The sequence below is a fragment of the Arachis hypogaea genome, chromosome 9 (genome assembly GCF_003086295.3).
Source record: "Arachis hypogaea cultivar Tifrunner chromosome 9, arahy.Tifrunner.gnm2.J5K5, whole genome shotgun sequence".
NCBI classification, from domain to species: Eukaryota; Viridiplantae; Streptophyta; class Magnoliopsida; order Fabales; family Fabaceae; genus Arachis; species Arachis hypogaea.
The window spans coordinates 32,037,454-32,049,593 of NC_092044.1; the positions used below are offsets into that span (position 1 = coordinate 32,037,454).

Consider the following 12,140-nt stretch of genomic DNA (forward strand, 5'->3'; position numbering starts at 1 on the left):
CGGTCTATAGTAACTTCAGACCGGTTGCTAGTGGGAATGATTGAGTGTTGGATAAACTCCAACCATCCCCTAGCCACAGGCTTGAGGTCGTGCCTTCTCAGTTGAACCGGCTTTCCTTTTGAATCACTCTTCCATTGGGCGCCCTCTTCACAAATGACCGTGAGGACTTGGTCCAATCTTTGATCAAAGTTGACCCTTCTAGTGTAAGGATGTTCATCTCCTTGCATCATGGGCAAGTTGAATGCCAACCTTACATTTTCCGGACTGAAATCCAAGTATTTCCCCCGAACCATAGTAAGCCAATTCTTTGGGTCTGGGTTCACACTTTGATCATGGTTCTTGGTGATCCATGCATTGGCATAGAACTCTTGAACCATTAAGATTCCGACTTGTTGAATGGGGTTGGTAAGAACTTCCCAACCTCTTCTTCGGATCTCCGGATATTCACTCTTTTTGAGTTTGAAAGGGACCTCGGGGATTACCTTCTTCAAGGCCACAACTTCATAGAAGTGGTCTTGATGCACCCTTGAGATGAATCTCTCCATCTCTCATGACTCGGAGGTGAAAGCTTTTGCCTTCCTTTCCTCTTTCTAGAGGTTTCTCCAGCCTTGGATGCCATAAATGGTTATGGAAAAACAAAAAGCAATGCTTTTACCACACCAAACTTAAAAGGTTTGCTCGGCCTCGAGCAAAAGAAGAAAGAAGAGAGTAGAAGATGAAGAAATGAAGGAGATAGAGATGGCTTTGTGGTTCGGCCAAAGGGGGAGAAGTAGTGTTTAGGGTGTGTGAAAATGAAGGAATGAAGATGGGTTTATATAGGAGTGGAGAGAGGGGTAGGGTTTCGGTTATGGAGGGTGGGTTTGGGTGGGAAAGTGTTTTGAATTTGAATGGTGAGGTAGGTGGGGTTTTATGAAGGATGGATGTGAGTGGTGAAGAGAAAGATGGGATTTGATAGGTGAAGGGTTTTTGGGAAAGAGGTGTTGAGGTGATTGGTGAATGGGTGAAGAAGAGAGAGAGTGGTGGGGTAGGTGGGGATCCTGTGGGATCCACAGATCCTGAGGTGTCAAGGAAAAGTCATCCCTGCACCAAGTGGCGAGCAAAATTGCTCTTCATGCCAATTCTGGCGTTAAACGCCGGGTTCGTGCCCATTTCTGGCGTTTAACGCCAACTTCTTGCCCTTTACTGGCGTTTAACGCCAGTCTGGTGCCCCTTTCTGGCGTTAAACGCCCAGAATGGTGCCAGACTGGGCGTTAAACGCACATCTGCTAGCCTTACTGGCGTTTAAACGCCAGCAAGATCTTCCTCCAGGGTGTGCTGTTTTTCTTTCTGTTTTTCATTCTGTTTTTGCTTTTTCAATTGATTTTGTGACTTCTCATGATCATCAACCTACAGAAAATATAAAATAACAAAGGAAAATAGATAAAATATAACATTGGGTTGCCTCCCAACAAGCGCTTCTTTAATGTCAGTAGCTTGACAGAGGGCTCTCATGGAGCCTCACAGATGCTCAGAGCAATGTTGGAACCTCCCAACACCAAACTTAGAGTTTGAATGTGGGGGTTCAACACCAAACTTAGAAGTTGGTTGTGGCCTCCCAACACCAAACTTAGAGTTGACTGTGGGGGCTCTGTTTGACTCTGTTTTGAGAGAAGCTCATCATGCTTCCTCTCCATGGTGACAGAGGGATATCCTTGAGCCTTAAACACAAAGGATTCTTCATTCACTTGAATGATCAATTCTCCTCTATCCACATCAATCACAGCCTTTGCTGTGGCTAGGAAGGGTCTGCCAAGGATGATGGATTCATCCATGCACTTCCCAGTCTCTAGGACTATGAAATCAGCAGGGATGTAATGGTCTTCAACTTCTACCAGAACATCCTCTACAAGTCCATAAGCTTGTTTTCTTGAGTTGTCTGCCATCTCTAGTGAGATTTTTACAGCTTGCACCTCAAAGATCCCTAGCTTCTCCATTACAGAGAGAGGCATGAGGTTTACACTTGACCCTAGGTCACACAAGGCCTTCTTGAAGGTCATGGTGCCTATGGTACAAGGTATTGAAAACTTCCCAGGATCCTATCTCTTTTGAGGCAGTTTCTGCCTAGACAAGTCATCCAATTCTTTGGTGAGCAAAGGGGGTTCATCCTCCCAAGTCTCATTACCAAATAACTTGTCATTTAGCTTCATGATTGCTCCAAGGTATTTAGCAACTTGCTCTTCAGTGACATACTCATCCTCTTCAGAGGAAGAATACTCATCAGAGCTCATGAATGGCAGAAGTAAGTCCAATGGGATCTCTATGGTCTCATTTTGAGCCTCAGATTCCCATGGTTCCTCATTAGGGAACTCATTGGAGGCCAGTGGACGTCCATGGAGGTCTTCCTCAGTGGCGTTCACTGCCTCTTCCTCCTCTCCAAATTCGGCCATGTTGATGGCCTTGCACTCTCCTTTTGGATTTTCTTCTGTATTGCTTGGAAGAGTACTAGGAGGGAGTTCAGTAATTTTCTTACTCAGCTAACCCACTTGTGCCTCCAAATTTCTAATGGAGGACCTTGTTTCAGTCATGAAACTTTGAGTGGTTTTGATTAGATCAGAGACCATGGTTGCTAAGTCAGAGGTGTTCTGCTTAGAACTCTCTGTCTGTTGCTGAGAAGATGATGGAAAAGGCTTGCTATTGCTAAACCTGTTTCTTCCACCATTATTGTTGTTGAAACCTTGTTGAGGTCTCTGTTGATCCTTCCATGAAAGATTTGGATGATTTCTCCATGAAGGATTATAGGTGTTTCCATAGGGTTCTCCCATGTAATTCACCTCTTCCATTGAAGGGTTCTCAGGATCATAAGCTTCTTCTTCAGATGAAGTTTCCTTAGTACTACCTGGTGCATTTTGCATTCCAGACAGACTTTGAGAAATCATATTGACTTGCTGAGTCAATATTTTATTCTGAGCCAATATGGCGTTCAGAGTATCAATCTCAAGAACTCCTTTCTTCTGATTTGTCCCATTGTTCACAGTATTCCTTTCAGAAGTGTACATGAATTGGTTATTTGCAACCATTTCAATTAGTTCTTGAGCTTCTGTAGGCGTCTTCTTCAGATGAAGAGATCCTCCAGCAGAGCTGTCCAAAGACATCTTGGACAATTCAGACAGACCATCATAGAAAATACCTATGATGCTCCATTCAGAAAGCATATCAAAGGGACACTTTCTGATTAATTGTTTGTATCTTTCCCAAGCTTCATAGAGGAATTCTCCTTCCTTTTGTCTGAAGGTTTGGACTTCCACTCTAAGCTTACTCAATTTTTGAGGTGGAAAGAACTTTGCCAAGAAGGCATTGACTAGCTTTTCCCAAGAGTTCAGGCTTTCTTTAGGTTGTGAGTCCAACCATATCCTAGCTCTGTCTCTTACAGCAAAAGGGAATAGCATAAGTCTGTAGACCTCAGGATCAACCCCATTGGTCTTGACAGTGTCACAGATTTGCAAGAATTCAGCTAAGAACTGATGAGGATCTTTCAATGGAAGTCCATGGAACTTGCAATTCTGTTGCATTAGAGAAACTAATTGAGGCATAAGCTCAAAGTTGTTTGCTCCAATGGCAGGGATAGAGATGCTTCTCCCATAGAAGTCGGGAGTAGGTGCAGTAAAGTCACCCAGCACCTTCCTTGCATTGTTGGCATTGTTGTTGTTTTTGGCTGCCATGTCTTCTTCTTCTTTGAAGATTTCTGTTAGGTCCTCTACAGAGAGTTGTGTCTTAGCTTCTCTTAGCTTTCGCTTCAAGGTCCTTTCAGGTTCAGGGTCAGCCTCAACAAGAATGCTTTTGTCTTTGCTCCTGCTCATATGAAAGAGAAGAAAACAAGGAAATATGGAATCCTCTATGTCACAGTATAGAGATTCCTTGAGGTGTCAGAGGAAAATAAAAATAGAAGGAAAAGGTAGAAAATTCGAACTTATCAAGAAAGATGGAGTTCGAATTGTGCATTAAGGAATAATGTTAGTCCATAAATAAAAGGATGTGAGGAGAAGGGAAGAAATTTTCGAAAATAATTTAAAAAGATTTTAAAAACATTTTGAAAAACTTCAATTGATTTTCGAAAATAAGAGTGAAAAAGAAATTAAGTGATTTTTTGAAAAAGATTTTGAAAACTATTTTGAAAAAGATGTGGTTAAGAAGATATGATTGGTTTTAAAAAGATGTGATTGAGAAAAAAAATTAATAACTTGGCTAACAAGAAAAGATATGATTCAAACATTAAACCTTTCTCAACAGAAAAGGCAACATACTTGAAATGTTGAATCAAATCATTAGTTGATAGCAAGTATTTTTGAAAATGGAAAGAAATTAAGTTTGAAAAAGATTTGATTGAAAAGATTTGTTTTGAAAAAGATTTGATTTTGAAAAGATTTTGAAAACCTGAAAAAAATTGAATTGAAAACAAAATCTTCCCTCTTGTGCCATCCTGGCGTTAAACGCCCAGAATGGTGCACATTCTAGCGTTTAACGCCCAAACCACTACCCTTTTGGGCGTTAAACGCCCAGCCAGGCACCCTGGCTGGCGTTTAAACGCCAGTTTGTCTTCCTTACTGGGCGTTTTGAACGCCCAGCTTTTTCTGTGTAATTCCTCTGCTGTATGTTCTGAATCTTCAATTCTCTGTATTATTGACTTGAAAAGACACAAATTCAAAATATTTTTGGATTTTTAATAATGATGAATAATCAAAATGCAATTAAAATCAAATAACAATGCATGCAAGACACCAAACTTAGCAGTTTGAATACTGCTGACACTAACAAGATGAGAATGCATATGAGACACACAAAACACTCAAGTCAAGAGAATATAAAGATCAGAGCAATGAAATCATCAAGAACATCTTGAAGATTAATGAAGACACATGCATGAATGCAAGGAGAACAGAAACATGCAATTGACACCAAACTTAACATGAGACTCTAGACTCAACAAGAAAATAACATTTTTTTGGTCTTTATGATTTTGTAATTTTTTTGGATTTTTCGAAAATTAAGTGGAAAAGAAAATAAAGGTATCAAAATTCTTAATGAGAATTCTAGGAATCATGCAATGTTAGTCTAAGACTTCGGTCCAGGAATTAGACATGGCTTCATAGCCAGCCAAGCTTTCAAAGAAAGCTCTGGTCCAAAACACTAGACATGGCCAATGGCCAGCCAAGCCTTAGCAGATCATTGCTCCAACAGCAAGATTGATAGAAATCAACAAGCTCTTGTGATGATAAGTTGAAACCTCGGTCCAATAAAATTAGACATGGCTTCACAGCCAGCCAGACTTCAACAGATCATCATGAAACTCTAGAATTCATTCTTAAGAACTCTGAAGAAAAATACATAATCTAAGCAACAAGATGAACCGTCAGTTGTCCATACTCGAACAATCCCCAGCAACGGCGCCAAGAACTTGGTGGACGAAATTGTGATCAATACTTTTCACAACTCAAATAATCCCCGGTGATGAATCCAAAAACTTGGTATTTAATACCATGGCATAAACACAACTTCGCACAACTAACCAGCAAGTGTACTGGGTCGTCCAAGTAATAAACCTTACGCGAGTAAGGGTCGATCCCACAGAGATTGTTGGTATGAAGCAAGCTATGGTCACCTTGTAAATCTTAGTCAGGCAAACTCAAATGGTAATGAATGATGAATAAAACATAAAGATAAAGATAGAGATACTTATGTAATCCATTGGTAGGAATTTCAGATAAGCGTATGAAGATGCTTGGTCCCTTCCGTCTCTCTGCTTTCCTACTGTCTTCATCCAATCCTTCTTACTCCTTTTCATGGCAAGTTGTATGCAAGGGTTTCACCGTTGTCAGTGGCTACCTCCCATCCTCTCAGTGAAAATGTTCAACGCACCCTGTCACGGCACGGCTATTCATCTGTCGGTTCTCAATCAGGTTGGAATAGAATCCAGTGATTCTTTTGCGTCTGTCACTAACGCCCAGCCTTCAGGAGTTTGAAGCTCGTCACAGTCATTCAATCATTGAATCCTACTCAGAATACCACAGACAAGGTTTAGACCTTCCAGATTCTCTTGAATGCCGCCATCAATTCTAGCTTATACCACGAAGATTCCGGTTAAAGAGTCCAAGAGATATCCACCCAATCTAAGGTAGAACGGAGGTGGTTGTCAGGCACACGTTCATAGGTGAGAATGATGATGAGTGTCACGGATCATCACATTCATCAAGTTGAAGAACAAGTGATATCTTAGAACAAGAACAAGCGGAATTGAATAGAAGAACAATAGTAATTGCATTAATACTCGAGGTACAGCAGAGCTCCACACCTTAATCTATGGTGTGTAGAAACTCCACCGTTGAAAATACATAAGAACAAGGTCTAGGCATGGCCGAATGGCCAGCCTCCCAATAATCTATGAACTAGACGTCCAAAGATGATCTAGAGATCTAAAGTGATCAAAAGATTCCAATACAATAGTAAAAGGTCCTATATATAGAGAACTAGTAGCCTAGGGTTTACAAAGATGAGTAAATGACATAAAAATCCACTTCCGGGCCCACTTGGTGTGTGCTTGGGCTGAGCATTGAAGCATTTTTCGTGTAGAGACTCTTCTTGGAGTTAAACGTCAGCTTTGGTGCCAGTTTGGGCGTTTAACTCCCATCCTTGTGCCAGTTCCGGCGTTTAACGCTGGGAATTCTGAAGATGACTTTGAACGCCGGTTTGGACCATCAAATCTTGGGCAAAGTATGGACTATCATATATTGCTGGAAAGTCCAGGAAGTCTACTTTCCAACGTCGTTAAGAGCGCGCCAATTGGGCTTCTGTAGCTCCAGAAAATCCACTTCGAGTGCAGGGAGGTCAGAATCCAACAGCATCTGCAGTCCTTTTTAGTCTCTGAATCAGATTTTTGCTCAGATCCCTCAATTTCAGCCAGAAAATACCTGAAATCACAGAAAAACACACAAACTCATAGTAAAGTCCAGAAAAGTGAATTTTAACTAAAAACTAATAAAAATATACTAAAAACTAACTAGAACATACCAAAAACATACTAAAAATAATGCCAAAAAGCGTACAAATTATCCGCTCATCACCAATTTCTTTGATTAATAATTAATTTATTAGCTAATTATTTACTAATTTTGAGGGTTTTACATCCTACCCACCTAATTTGGAATTTTGTCCCCAAAATTCAATTACTCGCGAATAAGTGCAGTTTGTTTGTCCTTACTCTCAATTTAAGTTAGCGGGTTTGCCTTTCCATCCCGACTTGATTTCGAAATCACCTCCTCTAATAGGACCCCTTTTCTATCGAGTTTCTTGATGTTTACATTATCAATCCTAATTGTAGTCATTTGAAACTTCATATCTTTTCTGAATTGAACTAGTTCATGTTCTAATATATAAGTTGTATTAGGAATGTATTCCCAGAGCTGAAAGGCATGGAATACATCACGCAAGTTTGAGAGACACGATTGTAAGAACACTTGATATACCACTGGTTCAATTTGTTCTAACACCTCAGATGGCCCAACGTACCTCGAAATAAACTCATTTAGGTCGATCGTCCATCTGTTACCGGTCGCCAAAGTAGTCTCCAAGAATACACAGCTTTCTCTTTTAAACTCTCTATGCTAACTCCGTTGGTCTACATAACTTTTATGTCGGCTTGCACAGTTAGAACCTTAACTCGATTTTCGCTTAATCTTTCCTCATTATTTTCGGCTATCAGTTTAGAACCTACGACGCTTGATCCCCTTGTTCAACATGCTTCAACATCCTTAATAGCTCTTTATCCTCTTGATGCGCTTCCTGATCTCTCGGCCTTATAACTCCTTGGAATTCATAATCGATTCAGTTTGATACTTTTGACTGCTGCCTCAACATCCAGCTTAAGACTACTCCCTTACTTAATGGTTCCTTCTCCTTAATCGTCTTCCAGCAACACTCAGGGTCTTATTACTGAGGGCGCTTGTCACCACTTCACAATGTTGCCTCCACGTGCATCCTAAAGCCTTCGATAATGTATCGCAGTAATTTCAAATGGTTTATTAGGTTCAAGTATCGCGAGTACTGGTACCGAGATTAATCTTTCTCTCAAGATTCGAAATTTTTCTTCGAATTTAGGCATCCACACACGGGGTGCATCCTAGCGTGCCAATGTAATTTTAGACATTACGATCGGTGAGAATTAAGGCCCGCAACACTCTTCTTGGTGTCGCATACTTAATCGGTCCATCTTCTGCACCCAAAGGTCATGCTTTAAGGAACTAACGTTTTAATGGTCATATATAGGAATTGTATCAAATACTAAACTAAGATCGAGTTGATTCTGAAAAGGTGTTAGGCTCAAGAGGCGATTAAACAACATAAATGGTGCTCGTTAGAAATAGAAAGTTGTCTTGCATGATGTTCAGGCTAATTCTTAGAGAATATCAAAATGCACAAGAAAGAACTAAAGTGCATCTCAAGACAGGAAGCCAGACCAAAAATATTTGATAGCAGAGAGATAAGGCATATTGAATCAAGTAAGTTTTAGCTGATCTTAAAAGATACAAAATTGTGAAGAGAGCACCCAACCTTCAGCAAACTTCCAAGAATCAAGAATCATTTTTTATACCAAAACAAGCTCAGGCTCACTCTTGGATGGATAGATTCAAATATAAATATGTGCACGTAAGGGGGTTAGATATTTAGAGGATAAACCATTCGTTGTTCGAGGGAAAAAGAATCTGAAACAAAATTCCATTGCAGGTTACACAAGGAAAGCTAGATCAAGTCGCGAAGATTTGCCGGTACTATCCCTCTCGCATACAATCTACTACTATGGTCTTCCCTTTCTACTAACAAAATGGGTGTTCTCCAGGGGTAGCACTCAGTCGAACAGATTTTTCTTTCATTACTCCCTTCAACCAAGTCCTAAGCTTAACACTAAGCTTGACACTTTCAGTCTCACATCCTCATCCCTGACGCAGGCCATAAATAAATGCGGTGTTTCAAAATTACATATTACAATTTGGGTTTTGGTTATCAATTTCGCAATTACCTCAATTCTATTGATTCGATCGTCCCTCATCTTGAGTCTTTCCCTGCGAACAATTTTTGGATACGTGCCCTGGTAGACCATGCTTCTGACATGTCAGCTACTTCGAAGTATCCCTTGTTTGTTTCCCTCTTCGCTTGAATTCTTGGCCCATTGGTGCCAAATTCTGATTGTGGTCTCTTCGGTGGAATTTCCAGCTATCATTCCTTTCCAGAGCAGCCATCTTCAAACAATCTTCCGTGACCCTACTCTTGTTTACCAAGTCTGAGAAAACTCTGATCTCTATCGGACCCACTGAACTAAGTATATCACTCCGAAGTCTCCCTTCGTATTTGATGCATTTTCATTCCTCAAAGTCTCCTGGAGCACCTTGACAAATCTTGGAGAATCGATATAATTTCTCAAACTTGTTTGTGTATTCGGATACAGACATTTGACCCTGCTTCAGTTGCAATAATTCAAGTTCTTTAGTCATCCTAACTGAATTGGGGAAGTACATTTTGTAGAATTCCAACTGAAAGGAATTCCAAGGTATTGCAACATCGTCTTGTTGTAGCAGGCGTCGCATTCCCTGCCTCCAATACTGGGCTTCACCCATTAACTGATAAGTTGCAAACTCAACACGTTGACTTTTAGGAACTTGTTGTGCTTGTAATGCCCGTTCCATTGCCTGAAACCAGTTATCTGCCTCTGTGGGGTTCATTGTCCCTCTAAAAATGGGCGGGTTTATCTTCAAGAAGGTTGCTAAGGTCATTGGCCTATTTTATCTGTCATCACCATTCCTATTACCGGCTTGATTTCCCAATGCCGTAGCCGTAGCCTGTATAGCAGCAACCATATTCTCCAGGAAAGTCATAAAGTTCAAAGGATTATTCTCAGTTGTCTCAGGTTCCAAGTTACTAGCCATATCTCTCCTTCGACCGTGACTACATCCACGAGTTGCCGTCTGGTCCCTGTTCACACCAAACAAGTGATATCAAGGTGATCAGTCTCAATATCGCAAGTCTAGTGCTTCAAGGTTCCAAATGTATGCTCATGAACTTTATGCTATGTATATAAGTCAGATATCCTAAATAGCACATAAACACAAATCAGGTTAGCCAACTTGTCCATAAGTTTTTCAATGAGTTTTTCTTTCATTTTTCTGTTTTTTCCTTCGTCGTGCTCTAGTTCTGTCTCTCTTTCCTGGTTTTCTTGCTGCACTTTTTTTTTTCTACCTTATCTGCCTTCAGCCATGGTCCCAGCCTCATGTTACTATCTTGACTTTTCTCCACATTTTTTGTTGCTGTCTCGCACGTGCTCTCTTCGTGACCCATTCTCCCACAATAACAGCAACATGTTGGTAGTTATTCATACTTAAAGTCGACCTAAGTGAGTCCGTCTTCTTTACTCCCCACATGTATCCCTTTTCTAAATTGTGTCTCCACATTCATTTTGACAGTAGCTTTAACAAATCTCTCTTGGTCTCGTCCAATTTCGTATATGGCACACTCCTTTACATCTCCCATACAAGCCATTATTTTCTTCCCTAACTTAGGGGTCTTACAGTGTTCAGGTAAACCCCAAATTTGTATTTTAATATCAGCCTTGTCTAATCCTTCTTCGATTTTTCTTCTTTCCTTTCCCATATCTTCACTAGCAACCAGACATTTCTAAGCACCCATGGATTTCTCTTTAAAATCCTTTCAAGATCTATCTCCTTTTTGAAAAAGAACTGGTAAAATTTGGTCTTATCTTTGTTACTCTGAATCTCTCGGAATTTCTCCAAATATTGGCCATAGCAGTTTGAATCCAAGTTACATTAATGTGTTTGTTTGTAATGAGCTTACCCACTATACTTTTCTTGTCTTTCACTCCCTCAGAGATGTTTTCGTCATCATATATTACCAGTACTTCTCCTTCCACTATTCCATTATTGTTTTGATAATTTTGTTCTTCTTCCTCACCTGCCATGTTTTGTTTTAGGACCGAAGCTAAGTTACCCTTTCGCAGTTGCTGTTTTTGGAGTGGTTCGCGATTAAGGACAGAGACTTTCACGATAGCGAAACGGATGTTTAGCACTATACTTCCCAAACTCTAGGAGAGAAAACCTTAGGATTGGAAAAAGAAGAATTTTAGACACAATAAAAATTAAGGTTTGGTCTCACATAGGAACACTATCTCGAGAGAATAAAATTTTCTAATCTCTTTTATGTTGTGAATTGTTAGGAATTTCTCCAAACCCCAATAATTCCACATCATTATCTTTATGTTTATGTGGGTACCTTAATTGAGTTGGCACCCTCATATTCTTCCACCTCAGGTTTTCCTTCTAGCTCAGCCGTACTCCTTTCAATTTGCCCCCAGAATTTTACAACTATTTTCATTCAACCTCCCTTTTCTAGTCAAGTGCTAATGAAAAGTATCCGAACGAAGATGTAAACTCTTTCATATTATATCATGTATTAGTTTCATCATAGCAACGACACTCTTAAAATAATATGGTATTGTTAAACTTTAGGTGAGCAAGTATGCCAGTCATACTATATGCTTTTTAGCAAAAAAAAAAAAAAAAAAAAAAAAACATTTGTTTTTATTAGTCTTAGACAAATAATATATATTAACTAACAATAACACACGCACGCATATATATACGTTCAACAATTTACTTGCATTATTATTTCAGGATAGTAATCTTAAAATTAAGGAAAAATTGATCATTCCATGACAAACAATATGCATTATTATTATTGTGGTGTTATTACTATATTTTTTTATAAAATATAAAAAAACTTCAATTTCCAAAATAAATTAAAAAATTTTATCTTTTAGAATTTGCTTTTTCATTTTGTGTTTTAATAAAGTTTACTCATCTCATCAGTAAATTTTCTAAAAAATAATAATTTTAATTTGTTTGCGGAATTAAAGTTTTTTTTATATTTTATGAAAGGAAAAAAAATTATATTTTCAGTTTCCACGAGAATCGAGAATATAAAGCACTTTTTTTAATATATGTTGCGTCCACTCGGTAATCATGTAAAGGCAATCTTAGTGTGATGGATGAAAGATTCTCATCAATCATTTTAAGCAAAAGTTTCACTCATGCACATTTTAATGA

At 39.3% G+C, this 12,140-nt stretch overlaps 1 non-coding gene and 1 pseudogene across 1 annotated transcript; one reads left to right on the forward strand and one right to left on the reverse strand.

Moving 5' to 3' along the window:
- The window catches only part of LOC112709066 (probable sphingolipid transporter spinster homolog 2), an 83,803-nt pseudogene extending 74,537 nt beyond the window's left edge, over positions 1 to 9,266 (reverse strand).
- On the forward strand, positions 3,186 to 3,293 carry LOC112713492 (small nucleolar RNA R71). The gene has a single exon (XR_003158464.1). It is a non-coding gene; the product is annotated as a small nucleolar RNA R71 (small nucleolar RNA).
- Positions 9,267 to 12,140: the final 2,874 nt, after the last annotated feature.